The sequence below is a fragment of the Coregonus clupeaformis genome, unplaced genomic scaffold, assembly GCF_020615455.1.
Source record: "Coregonus clupeaformis isolate EN_2021a unplaced genomic scaffold, ASM2061545v1 scaf0363, whole genome shotgun sequence".
In the NCBI taxonomy this organism is placed as follows: Eukaryota; Metazoa; Chordata; class Actinopteri; order Salmoniformes; family Salmonidae; genus Coregonus; species Coregonus clupeaformis.
In genome coordinates, this window is record NW_025533818.1 from 376067 (window position 1) to 401308 (window position 25242).

Consider the following 25242-nt stretch of genomic DNA (forward strand, 5'->3'; position numbering starts at 1 on the left):
ATATATATATATAAAAAAAAAAAAAAAAAAATACATACATACAGTGGGGGAAAAAAGTATTTAGTCAGCCACCAATTGTGCAAGTTCTCCCACTTAAAAAGATGAGAGAGGCCTGTAATTTTCATCATAGGTACACGTCAACTATGACAGACAAATTGAGAGAAAAAAATCCTGAAAATCACATTGTAGGATTTTTTATGAATTTATTTGCAAATTATGGTGGAAAATAAGTATTTGGTTACCTACAAACAAGCAAGATTTCTGGTTCTCACAGACCTGTAACTTCTTCTTTAAGAGGCTCCTCTGTCCTCCACTCGTTACCTGTATTAATGGCACCTGTTTGAACTTGTTATCAGTATAAAAACAACCTGTCCACAACCTCAAACAGTCACACTCCAAACTCCACTATGGCCAAGACCAAAGAGCTGTCAAAGGACACCAGAAACAAAATTGTAGACCTGCACCAGGCTGGGAAGACTGAATATGCAATAGGTAAGCAGCTTGGTTTGAAGAAATCAACTGTGGGAGCAATTATTAGGAAATGGAAGACATACAAGACCACTGATAATCTCCCTCGATCTGGGGCTCCACGCAAGATCTCACCCCGTGGGGTCAAAATGATCACAAGAACGGTGAGCAAAAATCCCAGAACCACACGGCGGGACCTAGTGAATGACCTGCAGAGAGCTGGGACCAAAGTAACAAAGCCTACCATCAGTAACACACTACGCCGCCAGGGACTCAAATCCTGCAGTGCCAGACGTGTCCCCCTGCTTAAGCCAGTACATGTCCAGGCCCGTCTGAAGTTTGCTAGAGTGCATTTGGATGATCCAGAAGAGGATTGGGAGAATGTCATATGGTCAGATGAAACCAAAATAGAACTTTTTTGGTAAAAACTCAACTCGTCGTGTTTGGAGGACAAAGAATGCTGAGTTGCATCCAAAGAACACCATACCTACTGTGAAGCATGGGGGTGGAAACTTCATGCTTTGGGGCTGTTTTTCTGCAAAGGGACCAGGACGACTGATCCGTGTAAAGGAAAGAATGAATGGGGCCATGTATCATGAGGTTTTGAGTGAAAACCTCCTTCCATCAGCAAGGGCATTGAAGATGAAACGTGGCTGGGTCTTTCAGCATGACAATGATCCCAAACACACCGCCCGGGCAACGAAAGAGTGGCTTCGTAAGAAGCATTTCAAGGTCCTGGAGTGGCCTAGCCAGTCTCCAGATCTCAACTCCATAGAAATCTTTGGAGGGAGTTGAAAGTCTGTGTTGCCCAGCGACAGCCCCAAAACATCACTGCTCTAGAGGAGATCTGCGTGGAGGAATGGGCCAAAATACCAGCAACAGTGTGTGAAAACCTTGTGAAGACTTACAGAAAACGTTTGACCTGTGTCATTGCCAACAAAGGGTATATAACAAAGTATTGAGAAACTTTTGTTATTGACCAAATACTTATTTTCCACCATAATTTGCAAGTAAATTCATTAAAAAATCCTACAATGTGTTTTTCTGGAGTAAAAAATTTTCTCATTTTGTCTGTCATAGTTGACGTGTACCTATGATGAAAATTACAGGCCTCTCTCATTTTTTTAAGTGGGAGAACTTGCACAATTGGTGGCTGACTAAATCCTTTTTTCCCCCACTGTATATTAACTGAAAAAGTATCAAATGTAGTTCCTTGCAATAACCCTCTCTGAATTTAAATAATATTTCTCTCAATACTGGGATTCCCAAAAAAAGGTGTCTGGAGATTTGGTCAACTCCGACAGATTTGTCTAAAATAATCAATTAATCAAGAATGAGCAAGGACCCCTTCTTCATTTCCTCATTACATGTACTGCAACAAGACCAGTCATGGTCTGTTAAGTTCTAAACTTTTAATAGACTTAAATAAACAATATTGAAATCACCATGGTCACAACCATAAACTGTCAACTCCATCTACCTGACAGGATATTACATTTGGTTCAAATATGTTTATTTTGATTAGGTTTTAGAGTCGTGAAGCAACTGAGGAAAAATGCCCATCCCAGATATAGCGATATAAAATATCGCTATTACATATTTGAATAATCTAATGTTAGAATGAAACAATTTGTTGGACAATAAATGTAAAAATGAAATGCCTTTTATGATGTCTGATGGAGTTGGCATAAATCCAGTTAGATGCATTTTATGAAACATTTTTAGAATTAGGAGGTTATTTGATCTATCAAACTGTATATTTCGAATGTTGTTAATATTAAGAAAAATAATTGTGGAAAAAAGTAGAGTTTGTCCCGTCTTTCAAGAATCGCTGAGCTACTGTATCTATTCCCATTATTATTAAAACAGAACAAAACATTACGGAAGTAAAACTGAGAGCGGGTTTGTTTTGATTGTGACCACAGTTTTTTCGTCGTGGACGAAGCCATACAAGCTGAATACCCAACTCTCAGTCTACTGAAACATGTCTAAACTGCAGTCGTTTCGTGTGTTTTTAAATGAGCGTTTAACCGCGGCTGCTGTGGAGATTTTCGGGGCAGTTGAAGAAACGGTAGCGGAGTACCACGAGGAGAATGATCGACTACGGAGGTTGCTGCGGATCACACCGGAGATCAAACTATGTAGAATAGGTTTGTATGTAGATCTACTGATAGCTACACTGAACAAAAATATAGACGCAACAATTTATAAGATTTTACTGAGTTACAGTTGATATAAGCATATCAGGTAATTGAAATAAATTCATTAGGTATTAACATTTTATTTTCATGATCTGATGTCATGAGCCAGCTGGCCAGGGGGAAGTGCGGTTGGTTTGTTTAACGTTTCCTTTACTGTCATTCTGAAAAGTAATTTTTCTCTCATGGCTAACTACCAGGAAGTTTGAAAATACATGTCAAGGAACTTGGATGCAGTGTTGAAGGAAAAAGATCTCAAGCAAATTTGGTGATACCCAAATCAACTAAAATATTAAAATTGCATCAATGATATCCTTTAAAAAAATATATATATACATCTCCCGTTTGGCATGTCTGTTGTGATGCAGTTCACAGCAGCACTAGCAGATGAGTTGACTTGACAACTTCGTCTGAGTTTTGAAAATACTTTTCCCCCCATTTTGTTCCATGCTGGCTGAAGACCTAACTAGCCAGGAACTAGCTAACACTGATGAAAGGGTTAACATATAAGTATCTTTGCCATAGATGAATAGGGTCAACTTTTAACTATATTTGACACCCTACAGTCAAATTTTGCCACCAGTAGAGTAGCTATTTAGCTATATAAACCACGCCCCTCTGCAAACACGCCTTCTCCGATGTTGGTTACGATGCCATATTTATTTAAAGAGAAGAGGCTATCATGTTAGCATTGGTATCTTCCCGGCCCTAATTTGATCTTAATCAGTTTCATGGGGATATACGTTTAGATCTTCTTGTTGTTTTGAATGATGTACATTGAAGTTTAGAGCAGATGGTGATATCAAACTGTAGCATAGCCTACCTGTGTATTTTGCCTAGTGGCACGGTGTTGAGTCTTGGCCACGAGAGAAAATTGTTTTTTGTCTTACTGTAACGTTTTACTACTCTGTCTTTGGTTCTGTTATGTAGAATCCTATCATAAGATCTTGCAGATATTGATTCAGCTTGGATATGACTTTATTTAATTCTTTTTTTTTCTAAAACTGAATCCATGCCATTATTTAGGAGGTTGCGTGTGTCAAGCTTATCATATAGCCTACTAAATTAAATTAATTATTAGAACAACAATGTGCAGATAGTGTGGTTTCACATAAAAATAAATCCAAATATTGTGCTTTGCCGCGATTCGACCCTGTCTTATTGTCAGTCTTCCAAACCCTACCTGCTGAGCTGCTGTTCAATTGCTGTAACATTTTTAAAAAATCTGTGTACTCTCCAATTTTGTAAAACACGTTTCGAAAAAGCATGTGGTCAAACAAAGCTTCGACGTCTTTGATCACGGGGTGATTTAAATGTTATACAAGCATCAGCAGTACTTTTGTATCGGATCAGACTGCTTTGAAAATGCTATGCAAGACTCGAAGCGCCGGTGTCATGCAGCCTGATATCAGAACAATTTGTAGGATTTAGTATGTAAACATTCTATACGTTTAGTATGATATATTACATTAGGTTACATTATGAATGTCGTAACTGTCGTACAAAATCATACAAATTATTGAAGCTATAGTATCATATGTCTTACCTGGTCATACAATAGCATATGAATTGGATGACCTAACATATCTCTATTTGAGGAGCTATATTATTATACGTCTTTCTCTGAGACCAGGTTGCTTGTTGCATCATAACAACAAAGGAGAATTATGGGGAGAATTTACATTGGTGGTTAGGAGAACTAATGACAAAGGTTAGCAGAATTTAGGTAGCAGGTTAGGTGATTTGGGTTAAGGTTAGGGGAAGGGTTAGCTAAAATACTACAGTTGTCCCTAACATGACTCAAAGGGTATTGTTGAAATCTAAACCCAACCCTCAACTAGGTCATGACAAACTCTTGTACTCAAATCTCACAATTCAGTTTTGGAAGATACTTTATGACCAAAATGTACCTACCATTTTGGCTCTGGAATAAATGTTTCTGAATTATATCGATGTCACATGCTGTTTTCAACAAGAGAAATTGGTTATTGAGTTCAGTTCTGCTTTAAGAAGATACATTTTAGAAATAGGCAGGGTTTATGACTTTGTGGCTGTGCCAGCTAGTGACGACCGTCTAAAGGCTGTATAGATAACCTCTGCTCCTTTCCTCCAGAATCCCTGCAGCTCTCTCTCGTTGTCTCTGAAGAGGAGGTTCTCCCTGAGCAGCAGGAGTGGAGCCCCAGTCTGGGGCAGGAGAACCCAGAGCTCACACAGATTAAAGAGGAGGAACTCAGGACCACTCAGGAGGGCTGGAGGCTGATATCAAATTCACTCCTTCCTGTGTGGAAAGTGAATGTGATCAGGAGGACCCACTACCTGGGCGGCAGGTAGCTTAGTGGTTAAGAGCGTTGTGCCAGTAACCGAAAGGTCCCTGGTTCTAATCCCCAAGCCGACTAAGTGAAAAATCTGTCGATGTGCCCTTGAGCAAGGCACTTAACCCTAATTGCTCCTGTAAGTCACTCTGGATAAGAGCGTCTGCTAAATATAAAAACAAAACAAAAAACTTCCCCAAACCCAGACTGTGGAGAACAGAGAGAGGGACCCTAAACAAGTGGATCTCACACCTTTTGTTACTGTGACCCACCTGAAGGGCCTCTACATTCCCTGTGACCCTCCAGGTAATCAAAACAATGCCTCCAGCCACAGCTCAAAGGGGGAACACTGTTCCAAACCCAGCACCACGCTTAGAAAAACTCACCACTGCGGTGACTGTTGTGAAATGTTTGCTCTGAAAGCTTACCTGCAGAGGCATGTGACTCTCTTTAAGAAGAGACCCAGTGAATGCCGCTTCTGCAGAAAACGCTACAACTCCACCTGTAAAGTGATGGCCCATGTCCGCCTCTGTCACGGTGGGAAACTCTGCACCTGCCTTGTTTGTGGCAAGACCTTCAAACTCAAAGGATATCTGTCCAACCACATGAGGATTCACACAGGGGAGAAATCATTTAGCTGTGATGACTGTGGGAAAAGCTTCAATCGGAAGGGGTCCCTAAAGAACCATAAACTGACTCACACAAGAGATGAGCCTAAACCATTTAGCTGTGATGATTGCGGGAAAAGCTTCACTCAAAATTCTAACTTACTGATCCATGTGAAAAACATCCACAAAGGAGGAAAACAGGATGGAAACTGAAAGAAAGAAAATTAGGACAAAGATCTATTTAGTCACAAGATGAGAATAAAAAGGCAGGATGTGGACAATACTCTGAGTACACGCTCATAGACTCACATCCAGTGGTTGGTGGAGGACGATAAGATGATACCTCTCCCAGGGACCTGCTCTCCATGCTTCAGGATGACAGTTTCTCTGGTCTCAGATCTATTCTATTGATAACCTGCTGTTTCTCTCCACAGGTGCTCTCTGCTACTCTCTGGTCTACATGGATGGCCTATCTACTTTACATCTGTCTGGAGGGAGAGATAGAGGTCACAGAATGAGGTTTCTAGTCTCAACACTCAATACTGCCTTTTCAGGTCATGTCACAAGTGCCTTCTCCTCTGACAGTGGTACTGCTAATTAACTCAGTGCTGACACTTATCCTTTCTCGCCACTAGATGGCACTGTTGGAGATGTGATCCCCATCAGTGTCTCTGTTTTAAACACTGTGTTAGTTACCCATTTACTAAACACTGTGTTAGTTAATCACATTTTATTCATAAAGCCCTTTTTACATCAGTAGATGTCACAAAGTGCTATACAGAAACCCAGCCTAAAACCCCAAACAGCAAGCAATGCAGATGTAACCATTACTAAACACATTTAAACAACACACACACACACTGTATTACAGCTACACAGGACCATGCTAAACTGAACCAGACATGACTGACCTGTCTTGGACTGGACTGACCATAAGGGGATGTCATAGAATAGATGTTGTGTACTGTGGGGTCAGAGGTGACTGTAAATCAGGATTAGGTTCACAACACCAGGAGTATCAAAGTAAACAGGTGTGTGTTATCCAGATTAACCACAATGTGGAGGAGTGGGACTTTAACTGTATGCATTGATCTACTACAATAGAAAGAGGTGTAGATGATATATCTGCTTAAATGCTCCCCAAAGGAGGACATATTTTCATTCTATACATACAGACTTCTAGACTAATGAATGTTGAATAGATCAAACTAAACCCATGTTTGCTCCTCAGTGTCCCTCTGCTTAAGAGGTGTCTGCATGACATCCTACTACAGCAAAAGGAGATCGGCTAGCTGGCCAGTGAAGTGGATCTATTACACTAACAAGGATCCTTTCAGTAGGCTACAACAACGTGAGAATGTGAATTGTATTTCTAATCTCTATCCCTCCCTGTGTGTAGCGAGTTTAGAAAGGGTGAGTGTAACAGAGTTAAAAATGTACCGTAAACTCACTCCATAGCTAGCTTAGTCTTTTTCTATAGCTCAAACAGTCAAGGAGGGCAGTCACGTGTGTTTGCGAGCAGAGGATCAATGGTTCGAGCCCAGTATGGGGAAAGGGACAGTGGAGGAAGTTATACTGTTACCAGAACACTGACGTCCTTTTCACTCGACAGGGATACTTGGAGATGTAGTAGAGAGCGAGAGAGCGGGAGAAACAGGAGAGGATACAACTGAATGCTGAGTGGGCCATGGATGAATGCACACACACACACGCCTGTCCCTTTATGGCAACAGAGCTATTCTTTATACAACCAGTCAACCCAGCTGTGGGTTTCAGATAAATTATAGATTAATAAAAAAAACGTATATATATAAGTAAAGTTTGATCAAACGGAGACATAAAACATGTATGATGTCCAGAAAATATATATTTCCATTTGTCCAAGAGTATTCATCATCCATTTTGACCTAATGCTGCTCAAGTAAATATATAGAGTCGACTTCTGAGAAGTGCATTTTGTACACGCGCAAACTCTGTTTTAAGCGCATTAGTGTTCTTTTCAGCCCCATTTCAACAGCATGTCATTATAATTGCTCTTGATAACTGCATTCTCCGGTTTAGTTCACGCTGTCCCATCAGTCCCAAGCCGTTGCAGGTCTTTCAATTCAGTTCATGCAATAATATATGATCATTCAAGATCACCCTATTACTTAATATAACTGTTTCGTGTTTCCCCACATGTAGTTATCCATTTCCATGATCATTGGTCTGTAGCATGTAGTAAAAACCCCACCCACATGGAATCGCCACCCGTTCATAAAAACAGAAAAATACTATGCGGAAGTAAAACTGCCAGGGGAGATACAGGTTCAAGGGAGAGATGTGTAGGAGCATCTAGACCGTGATTACGGGGCAGGTGGGCAGCGATATGGTATACATAGAAAAGAGAAAGCTGGTGACGTTCATAGCAGGAGCTATCAATAGCACTGATAAAGTCGACTCTAAAACGGAGAGGATTAAACTAATAGTGAAAGCTCCTGGGAGACATTTGAGTATGACAGGGTTGACATGGGAAGAGGTTGGAGATGACCTCAATTCGACGAGGGTGGAGTCATGTATTACTGGATCTTAGTTATAGTGGTAGGACTACAGTGGAATGCTCGAAGCCTGTTGGCTAATGGGCAGGAGTTCAAGCAGTTCATTGTTGATATGCCAGCTAAGCCTGATGTGATTTGTGTGCAGGAAGCATGTCTCAAACCGAATGTGGAGTTTATCATACAGGGATATGTAGTGGTGCGTAGGGACCGAGATATAGGGGGGGGGGGGTGCACCTTCATAAAGCAAGGAATTCCCTACAAGATGATAGGCAAAGGTATTGAACAGGAGTATGTGGTGGTGGAGGTGTGGATGAGAGGAGGGGTGCTAGTGGTAGTGAACTACTATAATCCGTGTCAGATATTGGACCAGGAAGTGCTGGAGAGGGTGGAGGGCCAGGAAAGAAGTAAGGTAATGTGGTGTGGGGATTTTAACGCCCACAACACGCTTTAGGGTGGGAAACAGATGGATGGAAATGGCCAAGTGATGGAACATTTGATAGAAAAGAAAGCTCTGGTGTGCCTGAATGATGGCCGAGGGACCAGGATTGATGTAGCCACAGGGAAAGAGTCTGCCTTGGACCGCACTCTGGTATCTAGTGCGATGGCAGGAATATGTGAGTGGGAGGTATGGGAGGAGTCAACAGTAGGGAGTGAACATTACCCCATAGTATGCACAGTAGGGCGGAGGGAGGAGGAGGTGTTAGTGGATGGAGTAGGCAGGTGGGTGTTTGGAAGGGCAAAGTGGGATCAGTTTCAGGAGCTGAGTGAGCAGGTGATGGCTCGGTTGGATATGAGAAGGGATGTAGATAGTATGAATAACTGGGTAAGAACAGCTTTAGTGGGAGCAGCTACTGAGGCTATACCTAAGAGTTCAGGGAGGAGGAAAGCAGTCCCATGGTGGACCGAGGAATGTGGGGCAATGGTGAGGATTAGGAACAGGGCATTTAGAGTACTGAAAAGGACGCATAACTTCCAACATCTGATTCAGTATAAGCAGGCCCAGGCCATGGTGAGGAGAACTATCCGTCAGGCAAAGCGGTCATGTTGGCATCGGTTCTGTGACACCATTGGAAGGGCGACACCTGTGGGAGAAGTGTGGGGGATGATTAAGAGGATGAGTGGGATCAGAAGGGAGTGGGATTATCCAGTGTTGACGAGTGGGGAGGATGTGGCAGTAACAGATGAGGAGAAAGCAGAGATGATGGCCAAAGCATTTGTCCAAGTGCATAGCTCCGCAAATCTGTCAGACGAGGGGGAGAGGGATCACGAGAGAGGAGCATCCTGAAGTGCTGGAAAGGAGGGAGGATGTAATTGATGTGTTGAGTGCACCATTTACCAGGGCAGAGGTGAAAAGAGCAATAGGTAAGGGTGGGTTATCTTCACCTGGGAAAGATGAGGTGTGCTCTGGTATGTTGGCACATCTTAGTGATGAGGCACTGGATAAGGTATTGGTGTTGTACAACAGAGTGTGGGAGGAGGGGAAACTACCAGGCAGTTGGAAGGAGGCAGTAGTGGTACCAATCTGGAAGCCCGGGAAGGATCCAACGAAGCCAACAAGCTATCGGCCAATAGCTTTAACATCACATGTATGTAATATTATGGAACATATGATTATGGAGAGGCTAACTTACTTCCTGGAGAGCAGAGGGCTAGTAACGCCACATCAGAGTTGGTTCAGGAAGGGTAGGGGAACTATGGATCCAGTGCTCTGCTTAGAAGCAGAGGCCAGGAAGGCTCAGGTGAACAAGGAGACTGTTGTAGCTGTCTTTTTGATGTGGAGAAGGCGTATGATATGATGTGTGTGGTGTATTGAGAAATGTAATATGTGTTAATGAGTTTAGATTTTAAATGGTTGCAAATAGCCAATGGGATTTGTATGCAGAAGTTGAGTTATTTTAATAAACAAATGACAAAGGGGTTTCCGTTCTTGCATTGAAGTGATTGGATTACGAGATGCAAGGGCGGTAAATGTTCAATGATGTAAAGGAGAGTTGGGCTGAAGACACTGTAGAGAGTAGTTGATTGGAATGTGTTAAGGTGAACATGAAATAAATCAGTTCTGGTTATTATAAGTACGCTTCGGAGTCATCAGTAAAAGAACCCAGCATCTTAGGATGCAACAATGTGGAAGGAGGGGTTGTTAATCAAGCTTGATATTATGGGGGTAGGAAGAAGAATGTACAACTGGATAAAGGATTTCCTGTTTGGAAGGTCTATCCAGGTGAGGGTGGGGAAGTCTTTATCAGGCAGCTACTTGGTGGATAATGGTACACCACAGGGGAGCGTGATTAGTCCTCTGTTGTTCTCAATCATGATCAATGATGTTTACTCTCAGGTACAGCCAGATATAGGGAGGTTGTTATTTGCAGATGATGAGGCCTTATGGAAGAGGGGAAGATATGTGCCATACATAGTCAGGAAGGTACAGGAAGCAATTGATGAGGTAGAGCGGTGGGCATTAATGTGGGGATTCAGGTTCTCTGTAGAGAAAACTCAAACAGTGTTCTTTACCAGGAGGAAGGTGGGAGATTAGGTATGCTTGAGGTTATATGGGAGAAACTTGGAGAGGGTGGGGGCCTTCAGGTTCCTTGGGGTATACTTTGATACTAGACTGACCTGGGCAGAACACATTGAGAGAGTGGTGGGAAAGTGTAAGAAGGTGCTAAATGTGATGCGCTGTCTGACGGGGAAGGGGTGGGGGGCTGGGCATTCCTCATTGAAGAGTATGTACAGTGAGGGAAAAAAGTATTTGATCCCCTGCTGATTTTGTACATTTGCCCACTGACAAAGAAATGATCAGTCTATAATTTTAATGGTAGGTTTATTTGAACAGTAAGAGACAGAATAACAACAAAAACATGTTATAAATTGATTTGCATTTTAATGAGAGAAATAAGTATTTGACCCCCTCTCAATCAGAAAGATTTCTGGCTCCCAGGTGTCTTTTATACAGGTAACTCTTAAAGGGAGTGCTCCTAATCTCAGTTGTTACCTGTATAAAAGACACCTGTCCACAGAAACAATCAATCAATCAGATTCCAAACTCTCCACAATGGCCAAGACCAAAGAGCTCTCCAAGGATGTCAGGGACAAGATTGTAGACCTACACAAGGCTGGAATGGGCTACAAGACCATCGCCAAAAAGCTTGGTGAGAAGGTGACAACAGTTGGTGCGATTATTCGCAAATGGAAGAAACACAAAATAACTGTCAATCTCCCTCGGCCTGGGGCTCCATGCAAGATCTCACCTCGTGGAGTTGCAATGATCATGAGAACGGTGAGGAATCAGCCCAGAACTACACGGGAGGATCATGTCAATGATCTCAAGGCAGCTGGGACCATAGTAACCAAAAAAATAATTGGTAACACACTACGCCGTGAAGGACTGAAATCCTGCAGCGCCCGCTCAAGAAAGCACATATACAGGCCCGTCTGAAGTTTGCCAATGAGCATCTGAATGATTCAGAGGAGAACTGGGTGAAAGTGTTGTGGTCAGATGAGACCAAAATGGAGCTCTTTGGCATCAACTCAACTCGCCGTGTTTGGAGGAGGAGGAATGCTGCCTATGACCCCAAGAACACCATCCCCACCGTCAAACATGGAGGTGGAAACATTATGCTTTGGGGGTGTTTTTCTGCTAAGGGGACAGAACAACTTCACCGCATCAAAGGGACAATGGACGGGCCATGTACCGTCAAATATTGGGTGAGAACCTCCTTCCCTCAGCCAGTGCATTGAAAATGGGTCGTGGATGGGTATTCCAGCATGACAATGACCCAAAACACACGGCCAAGGCAACAAAGGAGTGGCTCAAGAAGAAGCACATTAAAGCCAGTCTCCAGACCTTAATCCCATAGAAAATCTGTGGAGGGAACTGAAGGTTTGAGTTGCCAAACGTCAGCCTCGAAACCTTAATGACTTGGAGAAGATCTGCAAAGAGGAGTGGGACAAAATCCCTCCTGAGATGTGTGCAAACCTGGTGGCCAACTACAAGAAACGTCTGACCTCTGTGATTGCCAACAAGGGTTTTGCCACCAAGTACTAAAGTCATGTTTTGCAGAGGAGTCGAATACTTATTTCCCTCATTAAAATGCAAATCAATTTATAACATTTTTGACATGCGTTTTTCTGGATTTTTGTTGTTGTTATTCTGTCTCTCACTGTTCAAATAAACCTACCATAAAAATTATAGACTGATCATGTCTTTGTCAGTGGGCAAACATACAAAATCAGCAGGGGATCAAATACTTTTTTTCCCTCACTGTATGTTGCATTGATCCAATCTGTAATAGACTATGGAAGTATAGCATATGGTTCGGCAGCCCGGACCTCACTGGAAAGGCTAGATGTCATACAGGGGCAAGGACTCAGAATATGTAGTGGGGTGTTTCGGACGTCCCCAGTGGCTGCATTACAGGTGGAGATGGGGGATACGCCGTTACAGATTAGGAGACAGCAGCTGGCTATTCATTACTGGGTCAACCTACAGGGACATGGGGTGTCTCAGCCTGCGAAAGGGATTTTACAGGCATGCTGGGAACATGAGCGAAGATCGAACACAAGCTTTGGGTGGGTGGGTAATACCCAGGCGAAGGAGATGGGACTGTATGGAAGGGAGTTTAGTCCAACGGTAGTTATTCCTGTAAATCCACCATGGCTACTCCCGTCTCCAGTAGTTGATCTAGAAGTGTTGGAGAGACTACAGAAAGATAGGGAGGGTGTTGATCCAGCTGATTTCTTTAAGAGACGTCTGGAAACTGTGTATCAGGACTTTGTGGTCATTTACACAGATGGTTCAAAAGATCCAAGGACAGGACGTACTGGGTCAGCATTTGTAGTGCAGGAATGTGGGGTGGAAGTCAGGAAACGTATTACAGATCATCTGGCTGTATATACGGTGGAGCTGATGGCCATACTGTTGGCCTTGCAGTGGGTGGAGGAAGTTAAGCCAGACAGAGTAGTTATTTGCTCTGATTCATGTGCAGTGTTAATGAGTCTCCAGTCCTTTAGCTCACGTCGCAGAGAAGACCTGCTTTATGAGGTGCTACAAACCCATGGCAGGATTAAACAGATGGGTATTCAGATAAGATTTACTTGGGTTCCAGCACATGTGGGGGTCGAGGGGAACGAGGCGGTAGATGAACAGGCTAAACAAGCACTTAGTAGTGGGGATGTTGATGTTGAAGTGTCAATGAGCAAGGCAGAGGCAAAAAGACTGATACATACAGTGATGGTGCAGAGATGGCAGGAGCAGTGGAATATAAAAAATAAGGGAAGGCATTTATTTAAAGTGCAGAGGAAAGTCGGGGAGGACGGCAGGAAGGGCAGAAGAGAGGAGGCTATTTTTACAAGATTAAGGGTGGGACACAGCCAGTTGAATAAGACATTAAACGTGATAGGAAAGCATCCATCAGGAAAGTGTGATTATTGTCAGGAAATAGAGACTGTGGAGCATGTATTGCTGCAGTATCAGAGGGAAAGAGAGAGGATGAGATTTAGTATGAGGGAGAAGGGGATGCAGGAAATTAGTTTAAAGAGTATATTGAGTAGAGCGTCATTAGATATTGTCTCAAATATGTTGTTATCTTTTTTAAAGAGAAACGGGGTTGGCAGGTAGGATTTAGTTTCTCTGTCTGTGGCCCACACTCCAGTGCGTTAGGTGGCGGTAATGCACCATAACGTTGGATGCCAACCGCAGATAAACTCCACTGAAGAAGGAAGTAAAACTGGGAGCGTGTTTGTTTTGTTTGTGACCACCGTTCTTTCCTCGTGGATGAAGCAATACAAGTTGAATACCCAACTCTCAGTCCACTGAAATATGTCTAAACTACAGTTGTTTCGTGTGTTTTTAAATGAGCGTTTAACAGCGGCTGCTGTGGAGATTTTTGGGGCAGTTGAGCAAACGGTAGTGGACTACCAGGAGGAGAATGATCGGCTACGGAGACTGCTGCGGATCACACCGATTATACAACAATGTAACAAAGGTTCGTGTGTAGATCTACTGAAATGTAGATAACTAACAGTTCTGCTCAATAAATAAACTGTTTAGTCTTTCAGTGATCACCATTTCAATATGTTTTATTAACTATTACCAGTTTCTAAACCCAAAGGCCCAACATCGCGAGACTTCCGGGGACGTTTGCGAAGCAGACTCGGCAGACCAGGTGCCTCATTTATAACTGTCGCTAACGTTAACAGGACACATTGAATATCTGCTTGAGTCATTTCTGAAAAGATTGCGCAATTACACAAATATTAAGATGTATAAACTTGGCGTACGCTTGTTTCCCATTATAAATTAGGCGTGAACGAGCATTAAAACCCCGCCTGAAAAACGCACATCAGTCACCGTTTTATAACACGCACGTTTGCTGTATACTTTGGAAGTTTTTATTTTTTTAATTTTTTTATTTAACCAGGTAAACCAGTTGAGAACAAGTTCTCATTTACAACTGCGACCTGGCCAAGATAAAGCAAAGCAGTGCGATAAAAACAACAACACAGAGTTACATATGGGGTAAAACAAAACAAAGTCAAAAATACAACAGAAATACATATATATACAGTGTGTGCAAATGTAGCAAGTTATGGAGGTAAGGCAATAAATAGGCTATAGTGCAAAATAATTACACAATTAGTATTAACACTGGAATGATAGATGTGCAAGAGATGATGTGCAAATAGAGATACTGGGGTACAAATGAGCAAAATAAATAACAATATAGGGATGAGGTAGTTGGGTGGGCTAATTTCAGATGGGCTGTGTACAGGTGCAGTGATCGGTAAGGTGCTCTGACAACTGATGCTTAAAGTTAGTGAGGGAGATAAGTGTCTCCAGCTTCAGAGATTTTTGTAATTTGTTCCAATCATTGGCAGCAGAGAACTGGAAGGAATTGCGGCCAAAGGAGGTGTTGGCTTTGGGGATGACCAGTGAGATATACCTGCTGGAGCGCAGACTACGGGTGGGTGTTGCTATGGTGACCAATGAGCTAAGATAAGGCGGGGATTTGCCTAGCAGTGATTTATAGATGGCCTGGAGCCAGTGGGTTTGGCGACGAATATGTAGTGAGGACCAGCCAACAAGAGCGTACAGGTCACAGTGGTGGGTATTATATGGGGCTTTGGAGACAAAACGGATGGCACTGTGATAGACTACATCCAATTTGCTGAGTAGAGTGTTGGAGGCTATTTTGTAAATGACATCGCCGAAGTCAAGGATCGGTAGGATAGTCAGTTTTACGAGGGCATGTTTGGCAGCATGAGTGAAGGAGGCTTTGTTGCGAAATAGGAAACCGATTCTAGATTTAACTTTGGATTGGAGATTCTTAATGTGAGTCTGGAAGGAGAGTTTACAGTCTAACCAGACACCTAGATAGTTGTAGTTGTCCACATACTCTAGGTCAGACCCGTCGAGAGTAGTGATTCTAGTCGGGTGGGCGGGTGCAAGCAGCGTTCGGTTGAAGAGCATGCATTTAGTTTTACTAGTGTTTAAGAGCAGTTGGAGGCTACTGAAGGAGTGTTGTATGGCATTGAAGCTCGTTTGGAGGTTTGTTAACACAGTGTCCAATGAAGGGCCAGATGTATACAAAATGGTGTCGTCTGCGTAGAGGTGGATCTGAGAGTCACCAGCAGCAAGAGCGACGTCATTGATATACACAGAGAAAAGAGTCGGCCCAAGAATTGAACCCTGTGGCACCCCCATAGAGACTGCCATAGGTCCAGACAACAGGCCCTCCGATTTGACACATTGAACTCTATCTGAGAAGTAGTTGGTGAACCAGGCGAGGCAGTCATTTGAGAAACCAAGGCTATTTAGTCTGCCAATAAGAATGCGGTGGTTGACAGAGTCGAAAGCCTTGGCCAGGTCAATGAAAACGGCTGCACAGTACTGTCTATTATCGATCGCGGTTATAATATCGTTTAGGACCTTGAGCGTGGCTGAAGTGTACCCATGACCAGCTCGGAAACCGGATTGCATAGCGGAGAAGGTACGGTGGGATTCGAAATGGTCGGTGATCTGTTTGTTGACTAGGCTTTCAAAAACTTTTGAAGGGCAGGATGGATATGGGTCTGTAACAGTTTGGATCTAGAGTGTCACCCCCTTTGAAGAGGGGGATGACCGCGGCAGCTTTCCAATCTCTGGGGATCTCAGACGTTACGAAAGAGAGGTTGAACAGGCTAGTAATAGGGGTTGCGACAATTTCGGCGGCTAGTTTTAGGAAAGAAAGGGTCCAGATTGTCTAGCCCAGATGATTTGTAGGGGTCCAGATTTTGCAGCTCTTTCAGAACATCAGCTGTCTGGATTTGTGTGAAGGAGAAGCGGGGGGGCATGGGCAAGTTGCAGCGGAGGGTGCAGAGCTGGTGGCCGGGGTAGTGGTAGCCAGGTGGAAAGCATGGCCAGCCGTAGCAAAATGCTTGTTGAAATTCTCGATTATTGTAGATTTATCGGTGGTGATAGTGTTTCCTAGCCTCAGTGCAGTGGGCAGCTGGGAGGAAGTGCTCTTATTTTCCATGGACTTTACAGTGTCCCAAAACTTTTTTGGAGTTAGTTCTACAGGATGCAAATGTCTGTTTGAAAAAGTTAGCCTTTGCTTTCCTAACTGCTTGTGTATATTGGTTCCTAACTTCCCTGAAAAGTTGCATATCGCGGGGGCTATTTGATGCTAATGCAGTACGCCACAGGATGTTTTTGTGCTGGTCAAGGGCAGTCAAGTCTGAGGAGAACCAGGGGCTATATCTGTTCTTAGTTCTGTATTTTTTGAATGGGGCATGTTTATTTAAGATTGAGAGGAAATTACTTTTAAAGAACAACCAGGCATCCTCTACTGACGGAATGAGATCTATATCCATCCAGGATACCTGGGCCAGGTAAATTAGGAAGGCCTGCTCGCTGAAGTGTTTTTGGGAGCGTTTGACAGTGATGAGGGGTGGTCGTTTGACCGCGGACCCGTTACGGACGCAGGCAATAAGGCAGTGATCGCTGAGATCCTGGTTGAAGACAGCGGAGGTGTATTTAGAGGGTAAGTTAGTCAGGATGATATCTATGAGGGTACACATGTTTACGGATTTAGGGTTGTACCTGGTAGGTTCGTTGATAATTTGTGTGAGATTGAGAGCATCTAGTTTAGATTGTAGGATGGCCGGGGTGTTAAGCATATCCCAATTTAGGTCACCAAGCAGTACGAACTCTGAGGATAGATGGGGGGGCAATCAATTCACATATGGTGTCCAGGGCACAGCTGGGGGCTGAGGGGGGTCTGTAGCAAGACGTAAATGTGCCCTTGAGCAAGGCACTTAACCCTAATTGCTCCTGTAAGTCGCTCTGGATAAGAGCGTCTGCTAAATGACTAAAATGTAAATGTAAATGTAGCAAGCGGCAACAGTGAGAGATGTATTTCTGGAAAGGTGGATTTTTAGAAGTAGAAGCTCAAACTGTTTGGGCACAGACCTGGATAGTATGATAGAGCTCTGCAGGCTCTCTCTACAATAGATTGCAACTCCACCCCCTTTGGCAGTTCTATCTAGACGGAAAATGTTATAGTTGGGGATGGAAATTTCAGAATTTTTGGTGGCCTTCCTAAGCCAGGATTCAGACACTGCTAGAACATCAGGGTTGGCGGAGTGTGCTAACGCAGTGAATAACTCAAACTTAGGAAGGAGGCTTCTGATATTTACGTGCAGAAAACCAAGACTTTTACGGTTACAGAAGTCAACAAATGATAGCTCCTGGGGAGTAGGAGTGATACTGGGGGCTGCAGGGCCTGGGTTAGCCTCTACATCACCAGAGGAACAGAGGAGGACTAGAATAAGGATACGACTAAAGGCTTTAAGAACTGGTCTTCTAGTGCGTTGGGTACATAGAATAAAGGGGGGCAGTTCTCCGGGCGTTGTAGAAAAGATTCAGGGCATTATGTACAGAAAAGGATATGGAAGGATATGAGTACAGTTCAGGTAACCCTAAGCGTTGGGTAACAATGAAAGAGATAGCGTCACTGGAGGCACCGATTGAGCCGGTCTCGGCGTGTATGGGGGGTGGAACAAAGGAACTATTTGAGGCAATTTGAGAGGGACTAGGGGTTCTACAGTGAAATTGTATAATAAGAACTAACCCAAACAGCAATAGGCAAGGCATAATTGACATGGAAGAGAGGCATAAAGCAGTCACAGGTGTTATTAGAGAGAGCTAAGACAACAACTGGAAATAGCGATAACGTTTGGGCTAAGGCTGAACAGAATAAACAGGACAGGGTACCGTGTAAAGGAACAGTCCAGCAGGCATCAGTTGTGCAGCTGAGTGATCATAAGGTCCAGTGAACAGCAATATGTGAGTCCGAGAGCAGTTCAAATTGGTGCTTCAGCACAGCTAGCAGGGAGCACAGTTGTAGTTTGCGTGTGCTAGCGGGCCGGGGCTGGCAGATGGATCTTCGTGGTCGTCGCAACGGGAAGCCTGTTGAAACCACATCAGACTATTTCATCGGCAAACCAGTCGTGTTGGATCGGCGGGGCTCAGTGTCAACACTAGGAGGTCCCGTCCGGTTGACAGAGAGGTAGATAGCCGGGAGATGGGCCTGAGGCTAGCTCAAGGCTAACTGGTGCTTGCTATAGGGCAATGGTAATCAGCCAACAACAGGTTGCAGCTAGCTAGCTGGTTGCGATGATCCGGCGCTAGGGTCCAGTGATTCCGGCAGAAAGTCCAATAAGCTCTGGGTCGATAGCACGCTGGGTCGATAGCACGCTGTGCAGACTGGCCGACGAATTGTCCAGGCTAGAGCTAGAGCTGGCTGGTGGATAGTGTAGGCCACGGACAGTGGTGAAGACGCTAACGGTGACTAATAGCAAGTAGCCATTCAGTTTCAGCTTACGGTTCTTGATGAAAGTTATAAAGAAATAATAGAATCCTTTCCACGTTGGGTGAGGCGGGTTGCAGGAAAGTATATTTAGTTAAAGAATGAAAAGTAAAAATTGAGAAATATATACAAAATAGACACAAAAAAACAAGAAACGGGATATTTACACAAGAACAATGAATAAAAGCGACCGCACTGCTACGCCATCTTGGAAGGAAGTATTGGAATTATGCCAAGGCCGTTTATAAAGGAAAATATAGCAACGGCGAACTTGATCAGATGTGTTGGCAGAATGTTTAAAACGTTTACAGTGATATTTGTTATATTTGACCGTTTCTGAAAGAAAAAAAACAATTGCAAATTGTTGTGGACCTGTAAACAGATTGTTTGAAATCAATAGCCTGATGATTTGTGTTGACTTTTTCCCCAACCGAAATATTCTGCACTGCCCGCGAATTCTGAAACATTGTCTAGCCGATGTCTACTCGAAAAATGTGAATCTATACAATAGGCCTATGCCTAGTTACAGTGGAAGGCCCTATAACCTACACACTTCAAAGCAAAATATGAACTCTCTGTTAATCTGTTAACTTCTTCTATATATTATAAACCGCGCTCCCCTTTGGATACATAAAATAATAGCCAATCTATTAGGCCCAATATAAATGAGATGCGCGTGGTAATTTGCTGTAGGCTAAAGCTACTTCGGGAATATGAACCCATCATGGCCAGAAAAGGTGGTGAGGAATTTATTCAGCAATGGTTATGAAAATGTTTATACATTTAAATATTGTTTATTTGAGACAAAATAACGTGACCCTTCTGTTCAATGGTTAATGCGCTCTGGATCACATAGAGCAAAATACTTCAAATAGTTTATCTATTTACAACTGTAAAGTGGTTCCAATTAAATGAGTGATGGGACTTTTGTAGGCCTATAAGGCTACTTCGTGAGTATGAAACCATCACAGTCAGAAAAGGTGACAAATGTATTCAGCAAATCTTATAAAATTGTTTGAAAAAGAGTGTCATATTTCTTTGACTGAGAACACCATTCTCATTTACAGCAACAACCTTGGGAATAGTTACAAAGAAGAGGAGATGAATGAACAAATTGGAAGCTGGTGATGATTAGGTGGCCAGATTGAGTGCCATGAGATCTTTAGTGACCACAGAGAGTCAGGACACCCGTTTAACATCCTATCTGAAAGACTGCACCCTACACAGGGCAATGTCCTCAATCACTGCCCTGGGATATAAAAATGTTTTGACCAGAGGAAACAGTGCCTCTTACTGGCCCTCCAACACCACTTCCAGCAGCATCTGGTTTCCCATCCAGGACCAACCCTGCTTAGCTTCAGAGGCAAGCCAGCAGTGGTGTGCTGCTGCTGAAAATAGTGCTGCACAAGGTTGCTACTTTTGCCTTAATTGCAATTCAATACTTAAACCACTCGAAACTGTGCATATGCATGTTCTAAAGTTTGCGGGAGGATAAGCATATTATCGTGTCAAGTTAAGTTTTTATAAATGCCTACTTTTGCTTGAAAACTGGCACACATGTTTTGGGGTAGATTTTGTGTGTCAGCTACATTTATAAACGAGGCCCCAGGGTTAATCACTAGTTACCACAGCCACAAAGTCATAAACCCTGCCTATTTCTACAATTTTGAATTACAATTTATCTTCTTAAAATGGGATTTTAAACCTGACCTTAACCACACTGCTAACCTTATTCCTAACCTTAAATTAAGCAGATTTTAGTTTACATATATATTTTTTACGATATACCCAATTTTGACTGTGGTTGTGGTAACTAGTGGAAACCGCAGACCAGGCCAGGTTAGAGAAGTCCAAGAGAGAAGTGAGAAATTATTCAGTTGTAAATGTCCTTGATTTCTAAAGGCACAACCTATACTGAACAAAAATATAAATGCAACATGCAACAATTTCTAAGTTTATTTTCCTAAAAATGTGGGGCTCAAAACTGCCCTGAATGACGGGTTGCTACTGGTGATATACCACACCTGTCAGGTGGATGGATTATCTTGGCAAAGAAGAAATGCTCACTAACAGGGATGTAAACAAAGTTGTGCACAACATTTGAGAGAAATAAGCATTTTGTGCGTATGAAAACTGTTATGGGTTATTTTATTTCCGTTGATGAAATATTGGACCAACACTTATATTTTTGTTCAGTATAGATTCAAACCAATGTTTTAAGTAGCTGAAGATGTCATTACTACAAGATCGTGACACTGGCACTTTTAGATTTTCGTCAAAAACTACTTCATATGGAGTTGACGGTATGCACAAGCACAGTTCGGCGTGACACGACCATTAGACCCAATGAGGGAGCACTATTATCTGGCGATAAATCAAACAGTAATCTGCACTGCTTGGTCATTTTGTCAATAACGCAGCATGGTATATCGTCCAGAATTGTACAGCATCTCTTTTCCATAAATTAAAATGTCAAACTAGTTTTCATTGGGAAGACAGATAAAGCAATCACTTTTGCATGTGAAACACATAATCCTACTCATCACTCCACGTGCTTAATTACGTCACTTTTGTTTTGCGCCGCCTTCGACAAGAGCGGGCACCTGGTTTACACCCTAGAGGCAGCCCCGTTCCAAAATGAATGCAATCACTTTTCACCCGGTTCAAACTCCTTCTACCGGGGTAAACCGGGCCAGAGAAACAAACCCCCATCATTAACTGTATAGACGGGTTGTTTAGCAACAAACCAACGCATGCGCACCTATGGGGCAAAACAGATGGTTTTTGCTTAGATTGTTGTTGACATAAACTATATTGCAGCGGTGCATTTTGAACCCACACCCCAACCCATCTCTGTTTTTGAACTGGTTGCTCAATACAGCGCTGTTTTTGTTCAATTTAACGTTCTATTACGTTTTTATGTACTGAACGCAGCCCTGGTTAGACCCGATTACGTGTTTCTGCGCATGAGCTTAGCTAGCTAATGTCGCCATGACATCGCCTAAAAACGTGATCGGGGATTTCTATTGGAGAAGCAGTTTCTACATATCTTCATACCAAACCATCTTTGCTAATACTGTACATGCGTTGGGAAAAAGAATGACGATACATGGATACAAACATTGTCACGAAAACCAGGAAGTTATTTTAATTTATTTATAAATTAAAAAATACACTTTTGAAGTAAATGGCTTATCTTCAGTTTATTGATAAGTACTTGAAAGTAGATTCTAGTAGTTCAATTATTGAATTGGAATGTATTTACTTAATGAATCTACTTACTTAAAGCTAGAGGCCTTAATTGAAACAATAATAAAACAGGCACCCTGCCTCTGTTTTGGTAAAAAGGTGAGGGATGAGCCTGGAGAAATGGAACCACTCTCAAATACATAGACAGAGCTATGGATGCAAGGACTGACCATCCATGATATCAACATTATAGTTTAAAACCATGTTTTGAGGCTATATTTACATTGTTTGCAAACGACAGTTGAACTAAGCTCATGAGGCATTTATACGTTATGTTATTTTAAGAATGATTTATTTATAATCAAAACATTTATGTAGCAACTAAGGATTCTAGTTTTAACTTCGAATTGACACCAATCCTGATGTCTTAAAGCTGTATAGATAACCTCTGCTCCTCTCTCCTTTCCTCCAGACTCCCTGCAGCTCTCTCTCGCTGTCTCTGAAGAGGAGGTTCTCCCTGATCAGCAGCACTGTGAGCAGGAGTGGAGCCCCAGTCTGGGGCAGGAGAACCCAGAGCTTCCACAGATTAAAGAGGAACAAGAGGAACAAGAGGAACTGAGGACCACTCAGGAAGAAGAGCAGCTTCAAGGGCTGGAGACTGATATCATAGAGTTCAAATTCACTCCTTCCTGTGTGAAAAGTGAATGTGATCAGGAGGACCCACTTCAGTCCTTGACTCTTCCCCAAACCCAGACTGTGGAGAACAGAGAGAGGGACCCTAAACAAGTGGATCTCACACCTTTTGTTACTGTGACCCACCTTAAGGGTCTCTACATTCCCTGTCACCCTCCAGATAATCAAAACAATGCCTCCAGCCAAAACCTAGCCGGAAGCAGCGACCCAGTAGGACTTGACAGCAGCCCACCATTGGATCCCAGTCTGTCATTGGATCTAAGCCCATCATTGGATCCAAACCCATCAATGGTGGAACACTGTTTCAAACCCAGCACCATGTCTAGAAAAACTCACAGCTGCCGTGACTGTGGTGAAATGTTTGCTCTGAAAACGGACCTGCAGAGGCATGTGACTCTCTTTGGCTGCTTCTGCCAAAAAAGCTACCACTCCACCTGTAAACAAAAGGCCCATGTCCGACTCCGTCACAGTGGGAAACCCTGCACCAGCCCTGTTTGTGACAAGACCTTCAAACTCAAAGGGGATCTGTCCAAGCACATGATGATTCGCACAGGAGAGAAACCATTTAGTTGTGGTGACTGTGGGAAGAGCTTCAATCAGAAGTGGACCCTAAGGAAGCATAAACTGACTCACGCAGGAGAGAAACCATTTATCTGTGGAGAATGTGGGAAAAGCTTTTTTACAGAAGGGGGACCTAAGTAGGCATATACGGACTCACACAGGAGAAAAACTATTTATCTGTGGTGACTGTGGGAAAAGCTTCAATTTGAAAGGGAACCTTAGGAAGCATAAACTGACTCACACAGGAGAGAAACCATTTATTTGTGATGACTGTGGGAAAAGCTTCAGTCAGAAGGGGACCCTAAGGAAGCATAAACTGACTCACACAGGAGAGAAACCATTTAGCTGTGATGACTGTGGGAAAAGCTTCAGTCAGAAGGGGACCCTAAGGAAGCATAAACTGACTCACAGAAGATAAACCATTTAGCTGTGATGGTTGCGGCAAAAGCTTCACTCAAAAGTCTAAATTACTGATCCATGTAAAAACATCCACAAAGGAGGAAAACAGGATGAAAACTCAAAAGAAAGAAAATTAGGACAAAGATCTATTTAGTCACAAGATGAGAATAAAAAGGCAGGATGTGGACAATACTCTGAGTACACGCTCATAGACTCACATCCAGTGGTTGGTGGAGGGCGATATGATGATACCTCTCCCAGGGACCTGCTCTCCATGCTTCAGGATGACAGTTTCTCTGGTCTCTGATCTATTCTATTGATAACCTGCTGTTTCTCTCCACAGGTGCTCTCTGCTACTCTCTGGTCTACATGGATGGCCTATCTACTTTACATCTGTCTGGAGGGAGAGATAGAGGTCACAGAATGAGGCTTTTTAGAGGAAAATACTGCCTTTTCAGGTCATGTCACAAGTGCCTTCTCCTCTGACAGTGGCACTGCTAATTAATTGATGACATTTCTCCTTTCTTCCCACTAGATGGCACTGTTGGAGATGTGATCCCCATCACACCATCTCTGTTGAATGTAAAACTTGTTAGTCATTTCAAATCATTCTTCACAGACATATGAGGGTATAATGTTAAATTAATCAACACTGTTACCCATTACTAAACACATTAAAACACACACTGTTTTACAGCTAAATAGGACCATGCTTAACTGAACCAGACATGACTGACCATAAGGGGATGTCATAGATGGTGTGTACCGTAGGGTCAAAGGTGACTGTAAATCAGGATTAGGTTCATAACATCTGAGTGGTATACTACAAAGCAAGCTACTCAGGGTTTTCTAAAGCTAACCAGCTTCAGTTAGCTTTACATTCCAGCTCAGGCTTCATCCGTACGACGACGGTGGGTATTGCTCGTCCCCCTGCCGCTAACTCTAGCAGGCTTGCACGTCGCACATGGCTAGTCGAACGCCGAACTCTTCATTGAGACAATGCTGAAACATCAATCTATGGGCGAGTCAGTGCCACATTTTCATTTGTGACGAAATCAAAATGAAAGAAAGGTGATCTACAAATTCAGCAGACTATGGTGTGAAATAGGTTTTTAGAAGTGCTGTCTTTATCTGATTACTTATCGTTAAAGGCTGACTGGTGTGCTTATCGCTCCTTATTCTATCTGTGGAACAGCATGTTGCATTTGTGGCCATAGACATATATTCAATAGAAGGGTTTTGTGACCTCTAACCCTGACAATTTGACTGTTAAACTCATGTGTACACTAGCAATGGATGCCAGTCCTGACTTGAATGGGAACCACCATCTATGGATTATATGTCTCTGGTTGGTCGCGGCTGTCAGTTTGCCTTTTGCAAATGTCAAAATACAATAGTAGGAAAAACAAACTGTTTGGAAAGTCATTCCT

General features: G+C 42.9%; 1 pseudogene; it reads left to right on the plus strand.

Annotated features, from left to right (window-relative positions):
• The first annotated feature begins 1590 nt into the window (after positions 1-1590).
• On the plus strand, positions 1591-25222 carry LOC123484574 (annotated as a pseudogene).
• Positions 25223-25242: the final 20 nt, after the last annotated feature.